Here is a 13,221-nt window from a genome sequence, read left to right as displayed (position 1 = left end):
CAATTAATATGGCTTTGCAGCACCAAATGTAAGTGAAGGTAAATAAGCTGATAAAAATGCAGTCTTTAGAACTTTTTAAAAATTTATGTTAGAGTACAGTTCTCTTTATACATCCTGGCAGCAAATCATTGGTATACATTATGCTAATTCTTTACCATGAGGCAGTCATTCATGAGTGAAAAATAAATGTAGAGGACAACTACTCTTTAATGCCTGCAGACTGGTTCTCTAATAGTAGGTTGTCTTTAGCTAATTTCCAGGCTTTATTTTTTAAAAAAAGATTGTGTTTCACTTAAAACTACCCTTCAAATTTGATGAGTTTCTTCACTGCCTGATAAAGCTGAGAAACAAACTTGTGCCTACTCGGGACTATTAGTGATCACAGGAAAAATGAGCAAATTTCATTAGGTGAGTTTAGAAAATAGAGCCCATTTTCCTAATTTAGCAATATTGCATGGCAGAGAGGTAGCTTGCAATGCTGAATGTTCTCATTACAGAAAAAGTCTCTAGATTGGAATCTGGAGTTTCTGTAGCTATTCAAGGATTTTGGATGGCTCATCTCTTTTAAAAGGTAGTCATACCAAAGGTCATTAATCAAAGAGATACATCCATGAAATGATTAGGTGTGTTATTTGAGGCCAAACAAAACTCTGTTCCCTAACAGAATTAGTATAGTGGCAAGACAGAGAAAGTCAGGTTTGAGTTTATGGGTTTATGTGCTTATTGTTTTAAAAAAGAAGAGGAATGTTTATTATAAAGTTATCTTCTTGTATTCAGTTAATGACAGGCATTACTTTTTCTGCTTTTAACTAGAAAATGCGCGTTCCATTTTTTATAAGTGTCTAGTATTCATATTCAACCCTCTTACTAATATTATTCCATTTTGTTCGAGCAGTTAGTAGATTTATTCAGTAGCTTCACGAAATCCCACTGAAATTCACAGGGGAACAGGATCTATTCATTTTAATTGAGAATATTTTAATGATTCTTTAGCTACACATGAGCTCACACTAGTTTTCAAGTCTGCACACTGTGTCAATATTGACTTTATAGCTATCATTAGACAGTCAGAACTAAAACCAAATATAATCTCATTTGAACTACAGACTCATCTTTCACAGCTGTAGCCTTCTTTTTCCTGTACCAGCTACCTCCTTCCATCCTGTGGAGTTTGTTAATGCATCCTGAAGATAGGCATAGTACAGGGTTTACCCATAAAGCATTTTAGAAACACCTTGGTTTTGGCAAAAGGATAATAAAGGGATTAATAGCTATTTTGACTCAGTGTTATGAGGACAATTTATTTTTACAAATAAGATACACAGAAGATGTAGAAGCTAAAGGACTATTTGGTATACTACGATTTTAATATAGATCCTATCAAGGCTACAGAATATACACTGTACTATATTATTTACTGAAGGAACCCTCTGAGATCTGAAGCAATTCAAGGGATCAAATGCTTTGGTTAACCAAGGTGACTCAGACAAGAAACAGATTGAGGCAGAAGCTGCTTCTTTCCATAAACATAAAAAATCTTCTGTTTTAGAGGTCAGTAATTACTATAAATTATCCATATACATGTAATAGGAAAAGCAGGTAATATTTTGTACTTAAATTTTAAGTTCTGGGTCTACTTTAGGTTCAGAGGTTCCGTTTGAGGAGTTATTAATTCATGCTCAGGGAAAAACTGTGAAGGTGAAGAGTAAACAAAAACAGAAGTACTAATGAAAAATAGCATAACATGTCAGATCTAGAGCAAGGTGAACAGCAGTTGTGCTATGTAAGCGTGCAACAGCAAATACATCTGGGAGCAGATCCCCTCCATAACAGAGTTTTGAGGGGCAAGAAGAGAGCATGATGAATGAGGAAACTACATCCACCTAGCACTTTGGAAAGATCTGTATCTCTATTTGACACCCGCGTCTGTTAGCCTAACGCTACAGAACATGGCTATCCCTAATGCAAGGTCTGCTATTCTTTTCATACAGCAGACTGTGTGGAAATTGCATGCACTAAAATTAAAAGAAAGGCAAAATCAAAACCAAACTCTGTTGGCACAAGAAGTTTGCCAAACTTCAGACTCCTCAGGGCTTGCTTACCTACTCCATGAATTTACGCATGTGAAAATGGCTGCATCTTTAGAAGAGTTTTGCTTAAGGAGTGCCAGTTTTAAAAGTGCCTCACTTATGTAAAGATAATACATCAAAGATTCTTCAGAGCCACATCCAACAAAGGAGAAAGGCATATGCAGTGTCTGGCCCCCAGAGTGCACTGAGACAGTGAGGTGACCTGTATCTAAGCCCCCTGTCATCCACAGAATGAGGCAGGCACCTCAGGCTTGTTGCCCTACATGGTGAGGGGGAAAACACCTCAACTTAGCTAATATGAAAAACTAAAGATAAAGATGTGACTGTGGCTATAATCTCATCCTTTTTCAATTGCAGGTACCTGCCAAAAGGTTGCAAGGAACTCCTCCGTCTGCTCACGATCCAGAACTTCCAGGATTTTCTCTTAAACAGAAGAATTTATTTCTTTCGAATAATGACTGCTAGAGAAAGAGATGTGGTGCACACTTTTTCATGTAGTAACCTAGGGGCCATGACATTTTTCCAGGCAGTTGGTTTAATCTGAGGTCGGTGGTTCAAACCCACATCCTTTTGAAAGAATTCCTTTCCCAACACTTCTAGGCTGGGCTGGGAAGAAGGTAGAGAAAGTCTCCTCCTGTCTTCTGCGAGTTATGTAGAAAGGAGTGTAAAGTTCATGTAGCCAGAAAGGAACCACAAAAATAAATGGCTGTGTAACCAGAGGTTAGGGCGTTCTCTGGAAAAAAGGAGTACTACTTACTAATGTCTGCTCCAGAGACAGTTTGTGGACTTTTTCACTCAGTGATTGTGTAATGCAAAATGAAAAAGTAGTCCTAGAGCAGGAACTGCAATATAATGAAAATTTTACCTTGCTGAAACAACTACTACAATATATGGGTATTTATTTCCCTTATGTTCCTTATTGCACTCAATTAGCTTGCAATTTCTGCGCTGTGATGGGATCCCTAGAAGGGCTATTCCAGACGACCAAAAGCAGTATTACAGAGTTTGAAAAGATCCACTTAGCACTTGATTTACTGCAAAATCCATATTCTAAGCTTGACTCCACAGGGTTAAATGAGACATGAATTCAAGGGATGGGGTGTTCCCACGTGGAAAACACCAGCACATATCACTCAGTGAGCGTTTCTCCAGAGTAACTGAGCCCCTCTGCTGTGCTATCTTTCTCCTGGGATAATGACTGTCAATTAATTCTTGGCTATGTATGTTACACTGTATTTCAAGAGTGTAATGCTATTTTTGAAGAGCAGGCTAAAACACATCCTTGAGGCCAGATTGGGTTACCTGCCATACTTCTTACATGCAGACACACTCTCAAGCTGAGTGATCATCTTGGAAGCGTACCCGTTATGGTTAGTAGAAACAAGTTAAGACTGCTTACTGTGCTGTGAGGAATTCAGTCAGATAGATTCAAAATGTACACAAGTATTTAAAATGATATGCGAATAAAAGAAGGGACAATTCATCTCTATGACTCCTCAGCATACCCAGGTTGAGCTACCTGACAGCTAAGAATTGTAGGCCCCGGCTTCTCAACAAAGTTTCGCCACGTTTGCTATGAAAGCAGATTCATCCAGGAGGGAACTGAAGGGCTCTAAACCTGGCTCTGCAGAAATTAATGAAAACAAAGCACGATGGTATTTCTGTAGGTAAATGGTGTTTCTGGGAAGTGTTGAAAAATATCTGCCTAACTTAAGAAATAAACTGAGAAGCCCCCTCTATCTTAGGAAATACCTGCCTAGCTTTACAGCATCATCTGGAATTTATCTTTTACTCATTAAAATTCTGAGTGTAATGTGAACACGAACAGCTTTTAATATTGTATATATCAGCTCCATGTGGGAAATAAAAAAAGAAAAAGAGATGCGGCTTGTATAATGCACATAAAAATATCCAGGATATCCACCCAGTGTTCCAAGTGGAAGGGCATGAATTGCAGAATTATTATTAGAAGTTTGCCTGGAGACACTCAGTGGAGATATGACTGAGAAAAACTGAGTATTTTTCAGTAAAATAATGTAAACTTTAGGAGCTGGAGACTCCCTGCTTACTAATTAGAAACTTATGCTGTAGTGATCTCTCCACCAGCATTAAACCATACTCAGTGAGACAGTGACCTATTTAATTTGGCTCCTAGCATGAAGCCTGAGCACGCTTGCAAACATCGGATGATCACCTTAATGCCTCAGTTCTTTCTATCAGAATCATTCACTTTCGATTTCACATCTGTCTCACACATTCCTTGTTCCAAACAGGAATGCCTAAGAAAAGGAAGTCTTCTCTTCCAGCAGTATGGATGGCTGAATGACAGAGGAAACAACCTGGCGCAGAAGATCCATGTTGGCAGAGTCACAGGGACAGCTTTTCAGGAGGTCAGACTAGCTGATCTGATCATCTCCTTGAGCTTTTAACTCTCTGAAACAGACATTAACTCCTTAATGTTTCAAGTATTTTTTTTTTAGGTTTCTAAGCTTGTGTCTCCCCGCTCTGAAGTCAATTTTGAAACCCCATTACTTTCAGTGGTTGCTGGATTGGGACCTTAAAATTTAATTTTAATGGTTAAACCAGCTGCTTTAAAGTGAACACTTACTTTCTTATCTGCTGAAAATTCTAATGCCTCTCAGTAAAGGAATAGAAATGTGCTTCTTTTATGATTAGGCAGATTCATAAAGATCCTTATGAAAGCAGGATTTTTTTTAATGGGAAAGCAAAATATCTTATGCAGTGAAGTTCACTCAGCAATGTATATATTTTAGATATAGCCATTTAAACTCATCTTTAGACTAAACATTTTGTGCTGCCCTCCAGCTAACTGCTCTAGAGATGAAAGGCACCATTATAAGCTTTTGCCTTTGAAGGTACAAGTTTTCCTCCCTTTCCGCTCATAAATTTAAACCAAAAACAAAGAATAAAAAACAAAAGAAAAACAGGACTATGCAAATAGTGTATCTTTTTTCAATGTGCTGCATACATTATACTAGGTTCCTTTTTAATTTTTCTTTTCAAAACAAAAGACACACTTCTTGTACATAAGCTGCTGTTGTGAAATAACATGAGTCCAAAGCTCCAGAGAAACCTTTTTCAAAAGTCCTTGAAAAAGCCTTTATAATTTCCCTTGACTATTGATCTACATCCGTCTACTGACTTAAGTCTAATACATATTAGCAGAACATGAAAGAGATTTTTTGAAATTGCAGGTGCAAAACGTTAAGCAAAACCTTGAGTTTTATTGCACAAGACTCCTCATTCTGGGGTAAAACATGTTTTCATATATAAGTGATCCCAAAGCCCCCCTTTTTCCCTTGCTGTCCTTTCCTCATACCCTTTAATCATAAAAAATGCAGGGGGAAAAAAAGCTTTCAGAACTCCCTGTGGCAGAATAAACTAGAGCTGAACCTTCACGTGATTATTCCAGAGCCATTTAAGCATGGGACTGCTTCATAAACTTCAGGGACTTCATTTGCATGTGAATATTGATTCCCCTCACACAAATGGTTCATCCTTTTATGTTGTTTTTGCATGAATTCGCCCTCTAGAGAATTGATTTTTTTTTCCATGCTTCAACTGGGTATTTCTGCTGCCCCAGTCAAAAACATTTCTCTTAGCTGAATCAAATGGAGCAATGAGAATTTGTAGGTTACCCCCTCCCCTTCTCCCTCTCTCAAGCATAAACAATTCACATTTCCTTCCAAGGAAAGAGTGAACATTTGACCTTTCTTTTAAATCATCAGATAAGCAAAAGTGGTTGTGTGCGTGTGTGGGGTGGGGTGGGGATTGTGTGTGGAGATATCCATCAAACAATTTAAGTTACCAAAAGTAGTTAAGTGCAGTATTTCCTAAGTAAATCGGACCTCAAAGCACTCCCTGATCATTCAACCAAGGGTTATATTTTCGTTCTCGTAATTCATCCTGAGGCCATGCTCACCAGCTGCAGAGAAGACTTACACTGTATGAGTTTGACCCTATAGCCTTTACTTACACGAGGAAGTGCTATCAATGGTGCAGCAGAAGTCAGTGGAAGTGCCCGCAAGAGATGTAGTTTGTCACAGGCACTCGCGTTTCAGCGGTGGATCCTATCTGCGTGAGAGGGCTGCGCGCATGGCAGAACGGGCTCGTGTCCTGCAGAGTGATGGAGAGAGCAGGCAGCGTTACAGAGTTTCCTGAGATGATCCCATCAGAGGACAGTATGCGTCCCTTTCCCCCCCCCCCCCACCCCCACCAAAAGTTGGCATTACGGTATGCCATGAACAACAGACTGATCATCACAGAAGTATTATGCTTTCACATAACGCCACTACTCTGATGATGAGAGTTTCTTTTCTAATACAATAGCTCAAAACAAAAATGCCTTATTCTCTCCGTCACATACTTCTTTTACTGCAGTGATATCGTCTGTGTTAGATTATAGTGGCATGAGATGCTGTGATGGCACAATAAAAAGGGGCATCATATTTCCATGACTAAATCATATAACAAAAATAAGTTTAAAATGGTTCAGTTGGTTACCAAACAGTTCTTTTAACAAAGGACTGGAATAGGGCTGCTGCATATCATAACCGAGCCTTATCAACTGAGCTATATGTAGGATGCAGTGAAAAATAATTAGTTCTATCCTAACTTATTCATTTATTCTTGATTGCTTATCTATACATTTCTCATGAAACCCAAAGTTCACAATGTTTAGAGTAATACAGTAACATTGTAACCACTGTCTATAAAATAAATACAAACAGCCTGGAAAAATACTTATTCTCAGCTTCTAATTAGCTGATAGTGAACAATAGCTTGCCATAATAACAAACACTCAGATTCAGATTTCTAGAGGAAAATATAGCTACTATGTATTTTTCCCCTTATGGAAAGTTCTCAGACTGTGTAGTGGGTCATAGTGTGTTTCTTTTGGAGACCAGATAAAGAATTGTACAACAACTGTTTAAAAAAGTACGATGAAAAAGACCTATTAATACTTATCAGTTTACAGGAAGCTTTATCAGCTTCTCCTTATCTGACCTTTCTCAAGCAACTAACCAACCTATGTTTGACCTACTGTTCTGATAAAAAAGTGTTTATTATGCATATGTGAAAACTAGGAAAAAATATCTTTGTTCTGTATGCACGTAGTCATAATTAAACTGCCAATATATCCAATCTTATGGTAAGGATATAATAAAATATCTTCACTTCTCTATTCATTGGATTGCTTTCTAGAATAAGAGATTACTTACCTCTTGGTTTCAGTTTATGTGGGCATTTCTTTTGATTGGAAGATATGGTTATATGCTATATGTTTGCTCTTCAGTGACACGTGGAACACGTATGTGCCTGGGTGGGTATGTGCAGGCACCAGGTTCGGTTCAAGCCGCAGTGTTGCCTGAATAAATGCAAATACAATGGCGTTTGCAATGGGTATATTCAGCGGTCCTTTTTACCTCTCAAAGCTGATGTAATCAGTGCATTCTTTTTTTGGCAGATCTAATGTTTACAGTATCATAGATTGACATTTACCTGACAACTCCTGGATCTCTTCCAAATGTCTTTCTTTATTTTCTACTGTCATTTCAACTATTGATTTGAAATTCTAGCACAATATTAAATGACTAATTGCTTCAAAACTTCCAGTAAACCTCAACCTTCACTGAAAAGTATAGCCACCCTTCATTTTAAGAATTGTTTTTAAAACAATCTATTGCTGACTTTCCTAATTAAGCCGGCAGAAATGGAGCCTCGTAAAAACCTGTCTTTCTATTGCCATGTTCTCCTAGTGCCAACCTTTCATTAAAACAAAGAAAGAAAAAAGGATAAACTGCTATATCGTCCAAATTATCTGAGCTGGAATTTTAATTGTGCTTCTGACTGCCTGGGGATTCAGAAATTTCAAACTCAGCCCTCAAGAGATTGCCCCACTGGTTTCACAGCTTGAAAACATGACATCTTGAGTGATGCATAAATTTACTTCTTTTTGCATCGGCTGAGCGTTTCCCATTTTCGATAAAGGCTACTTAGGGGCCTATAAACTTTGGGTTATTACGGACATTGTTAAGGTTTGGGAGAAGGCATTCCTCCTCATGTACAGGATGTAACTGGAATCTGGAAGAGTTTTTGTCTGAACACTGTGCAATGAAGGAGGAGAACAGGTAAGTCTTTTTTATTCCCAGGGCATTCGTTGTGGATAACAGTAAGGGTCTCCGAGCAGATCTTGAAGTTAGCACTTTTGATGACTTATATTGTGATATCTGGGATTTTTAGGTGTCCAAGTCACAGAGGCTTAGATGCGATGAGTTAATTTGCTCTCAGGCTTGCTAGGTGGAACTCCGATATGACAGAAAATGATTTATCTTTGTGCCTTACTCAATGCTTTGGTGCGCATCTGGAAGGATGGACGGAGGAGGACATGGTGAAAAGTTGGGCAACAGCAAGGGAGTATCAGCTAGAGACAGTTTCAGGAAAAAGAGCTGGGACTTCCAGCATGGGGCAGCTGGGAAATCTTAGCATTTTCAGAGAGTTTGGCTCTAAACTTGGGTGCCATAAGTGTTCTCAACAGTACCCGTTTGTGGGAGACACAGAGGAATTTTCACGTTAAATCAGATGAATGGTCCCACCAGTCCCGTAATACTGGTTGCTGTCAGAAGCAGATCAAATGCCTCCCTTCTATACAGGTTACTGCTTGCCCAGCCAGTAGTGCAGGCATCCCCCACCACTCACACAGGTCAAAGAAATCCAGTCATTTGCTGTCCTAGCTCATTAGTCGTCTGCTCTCCATTAGCTGATTTGCTCTGTGTTGCATCTTTGGTTCATTGAGCATAGAGCAGAAGAAGTGGGGGGAAAGAGGAGGCAATGGAGCTCCTGGAACAGCACCAGGATGTGCTTTGGCTAGGCTAGATAGCACCTGCTGTGCCAGTGATGTTTAGGTGGTGGAAGGTGGACAGATCCCCTGTTCGCTGACCCCCTTTTACCTTGGCCAGGAGGGTGAGCGGACTTTAGTTTGTGTTCCCTGGGTGTGCCATCTGCAAACATGAACCTCGATGATAAACCAATATGGCCAGCCATAACTCTGTGCAGATTTCTGCATGACTGTGGAGGTCCCACACCTCATTCTGGGGCAAAGTATTTGTCTGCAAATCCTTTTTTTGTCCTCTCCCTTTCAGCAGTGTCAGAATGTGGATTTCAAAGTGTATTTCAGGTGTAAAAGGGTTAGCAGAACTGTTACTGGAGATAACAGCTCCCTTCCTAAAAGCATTATATTAACTCTCCAGGTAATCTGACTGCAATTTTCTTCCATTTTTAATAGTTTTATCACAGCAAATGCAAGATGCTTCTTTCTCCTTTGCTATCACTTTCTCTCACTTGGCCTGTTCAGGACTTGAAATTTTAAATCTTCATTTCTGCTGTTTATGATTTTAATGTTATTTGGAAATGGAGACTATTTCTCAAAGCCTGCATTCTGGCAGAGAATCTAGGCAATTGACATGTTGACAATAAATGCAGCATATGATTGCAAATGGGAAAAAATCGTATTAATGCCCTTCCATATTGGTATTCTGGGACTGCTCTCCCATGTTTACTGTAGAGAATGACATTTACCTGAATTTAATACTCTGTCCCCTTTTCTTCTAAGGGCACTGCAGCTAGGGTTGCCCAAAGAGAGAAGAACAAGTAACTGAGCAAAATGCCTACAGACACATATATTCATGTTTTAATTAAACCTGAAAAACCAACTGGCTTTGCAGTTCATTTTCTGATTATTTTCACATCAAGGTATAAAGCCTAAATTTGCATCGGTCCTGATTCTTCAAAAATAACCAGTTACATGTATCACTACTTAACCTACTTCTGCTTAAATCATTATAGTATGTGCTGTCTGCTTTGATGTCCACCTTCTGACTCTCTGAACTATTTATTCAAGCATCTGTTTTCCTCAGGACCAGAGCTCAGGGCAGATACACTCTAGCAGTTCCCTGGCACTGTCCCATTCTGTATTCTTCTTCCACAAGAGAGCATTTAAAAAAAAGAGTGAGACATGACACGATAAAGATGGTGAATTTGGAAGCCATATGTCCTTCAGCAGTTAGGCACAACAGGATGCTTGGAGAGAACGTCAGAGAGAGCGTCCCGCTGTGCTTCAGTTCTGGAGGACATAGGTAATGTTTCACCCTTATCTGTCTGTAAATTACCTGCTGTTTACACTTCTGTGTCACTGTTTTGCTCTCCATTAGTGCAGCTTCTCAATGGAATATTGACAGGGCTTTTGACTGAATCTCCACAATATTTTCAATGCAAGGTCAAACATTTAACTTGTGAAGAGAGAAAAGAACTAATACTGGCTTGGAATATAGGCAGGGTAAGAATAATTATTTTATTACAAACTGTAATTTGCCAACCAGAAAATAAATGTGCAGTGTAGAAATGAGACATGAAGAGCAGGGTTTGCATTATTACTCCCCCTAAAGACCCTTGTCAGTGATCAGTCACTGAAGAATGGGTGCATTTACTCATTGAGAAGTGCTAACATTTATTTTATTATTGCTACTAGGAAGAGGGAATCAGCAAAAAAGACCTATGCTGGATTTCAATTGGTATAATCAATTTTATGTCTTTCCCCAACAACGACTGACATACGATCTTTCAGACGAGGGGAGTACCCCTTCTTTTATCATCGTATGTATTGATCTAACAGTGCTTAAAAAATGGTCACTAACAGAAATCTTCTTATGCCATATTAAGATTTTGCATGACGTTCTGTAATCCTTATTATTAATATCATTATATGGGATACAGTTTTTAAATTCTTTCTATCTACTTACCCTCATGGCCTTCTGAGATGGTGACGTTAATTGCTTAAACATACGTAGACATTTCCTTGCAGTGAACATAAATGAGAAGAATAGACTTATTAGGCCAGAATAGAAGTCCAACTAGTCCAGCATCCTGTCCTGCTGGCAGCATTTACCCCTCTTTTAGATATATTAATTTCATCATATACCTCTTTATTTTGGAATAGCATAGGCAAGAGAAATTGGTTAGTTTTTATCATTGTGATTCTTTTTTTTTTTTTTTTTTAGAAAAACTTCTGTAAAGAATGTGCAATCACTAAGTTGTTATCAGTTGTTAAAGAACAGCGATCAAGAAAGATCTGTACTGTCATTTTGTAATTATAGGAAGTGAGAACAAATTTAAATAAAAATAACTTAAAATATCTGTTGCAACTTTATAATTTAATAAGCCAGTTTTTCTTTGAATTCTATTCCTTTTTCTCAGAGCAAGAAAAAAAAAACAGTCTGAAGTAACTAGTTTCCGTCCAGAGGAACATTTTTATAATGGACATATAAAACCTCAGAATGAGATGTTTTGCAGTGGAAATTCTGACACAGCCCTAAGTCCACTGAGTCACAGAAACAAATACTGTAACACACATAGCTTCATAAAAACACATGGTAGGGTCAAACCTGAACTGAAGGTAACTAGCACGTGCCTCTACTATCGCAAGACAGAGATAATACCTGCCTTATGTCTGCTGACAAAACGTCCTCTGAAGTTAATAAACCCACCATATCCAGTGGGAGGTCTGCCACATACGGACTGCAGGCTGCGACCTGTGGTCTGTCACATATGAGGAGACACTTCTTGTCCCAAAGCACCGAGTCTCTGACAGCAAACTTTTAAAAGGACTGATCATAGTATGCAAGAGCCTCACAGTTAAAAACAACTGCGTGGTTAGCCTGGTGCAGCACCTCTCAGTCTGCGCAGGAAAACTTCCATAGAGGTGTTATCATATCCGTTTGGTCCTCTCTTTTTCTGGTGCCCTGAAACCCCTCTGTCCTTTATACCAAGTACATATGTCAGGATAATTGGAGCTGTTATAAATAAACAGCCCAAATAAATTATTACAAATCGAAGAAAATATGAAATGTTAGTCTTAGAGAACTGTGAAGGAAAAGTCAGCATGGTTTGTGCATAGTTTCGTTCTATCTTTACAGTCATCCATATCATCAAGCTCTGTAAAATTCCCAGAACAGAAATTTTATCCTAAAAGGCTAATATGTTTGCAATTAGTGAGATATAAATTAAGAACTTCTCTCTAAAGTCATTATTATGATTCATTCTTTTAATCAGCTGGTGCAAACTGTGTTCAGAACCTTTGCATTTTTATTTAATGGAAAATTGAGAAAGACATTTATTATCTGTTTCTATCGTTCAGTTTCAAAGTGTGATTTTGAGTTAGAGACCTCCATGCAGTACAGTGCAACGGATCTGAACGCCTCTGAATACATTAATCTAGAGGTTTCCCATGTACAAATTTAGCACCTGACACTTCTCCCTAAGCTAAAAAAGATTTGAACATAAAACTGTGCAATTTCTGGAGGCAATGCAAAGTTCTCAGTAATGAACATATGCAAGGTCATTCAGCTGAGCTTTGTGTTCCTTAAGCTCTTTTAACTTTTGGCTTGCTCCTCCATTAAATTTCATCTCAAGGAAGAATGACTTCATAATAGATGGCATATTCACCATTTCTAACCAAATATTAACTTAATGATCTATTCTAAAACTAATATGCTTAAATCTCTCCAGAAAATCTAACACAAGTTACAAGGAATCCTGGAAAAGATAACAAGGGATATGCACTTGTGTACATTTTGGTACTATTTGCTTACTAATTGGCATCCAGTTCCAATAAAGAATATAGGTGCTTTTAAGTAAAACGTTGCAATACCTCGTAGCCTGGTTCCCAGATGTAATCCTGAATCAGTGTCAGGGCTTTCTGAGGTCAGGGCTTTCTGAGCAGCATCCTGGGCCACTCAGGTGTTTCAGAAAGCTGATCCAAAAGCCTGCATGCAAAAAAGTGATTTGGAAACAAATGCTAAAGGCTATGGGGAATACTAAGACACTCCCCCTCCCTCTGGAGATAGTGCCTTTACCTAGGGCTTTAGGCAGGCATCTACTCTTTCAGAGAACTGTGAAAGAGTCGCAGCATGCTTTCAAAAAAGCAGCAAGAGGAGACAGTGCCAGGCCTGTTTATTCAATTACGTTTGCCGGTGGGAGATGATTTGTTCTAGCTTTCCTCTTAACTTTCATATTAACAAGATTAATTAGGGCATGAGTCACAATATTCAAAACT

General features: G+C 38.6%; 1 protein-coding gene across 1 annotated transcript in view; it reads right to left on the bottom strand.

Moving 5' to 3' along the window:
* The window catches only part of LOC104150539 (semaphorin-6A), a 377,711-nt gene extending 370,237 nt beyond the window's left edge, over positions 1 to 7,474 (bottom strand). The window contains exons 1-2 of the mRNA XM_068927183.1: positions 7,334 to 7,474; positions 6,088 to 6,227 (exon numbers count right to left, since the gene is read on the bottom strand). The gene's annotated coding sequence lies outside the window, so the exon portion shown is untranslated. The remainder of the gene's footprint in view (positions 1 to 6,087; positions 6,228 to 7,333) is intronic.
* Between the last annotated feature and the right edge of the window lie 5,747 nt (positions 7,475 to 13,221).

The sequence above is a fragment of the Struthio camelus genome, chromosome Z (assembly GCF_040807025.1).
Source record: "Struthio camelus isolate bStrCam1 chromosome Z, bStrCam1.hap1, whole genome shotgun sequence".
In the NCBI taxonomy this organism is placed as follows: domain Eukaryota; kingdom Metazoa; phylum Chordata; class Aves; order Struthioniformes; family Struthionidae; genus Struthio; species Struthio camelus.
The sequence above is the reverse complement of the archived record's forward strand: the minus strand, read 5'-3'. Positions and strand labels throughout refer to the sequence as shown.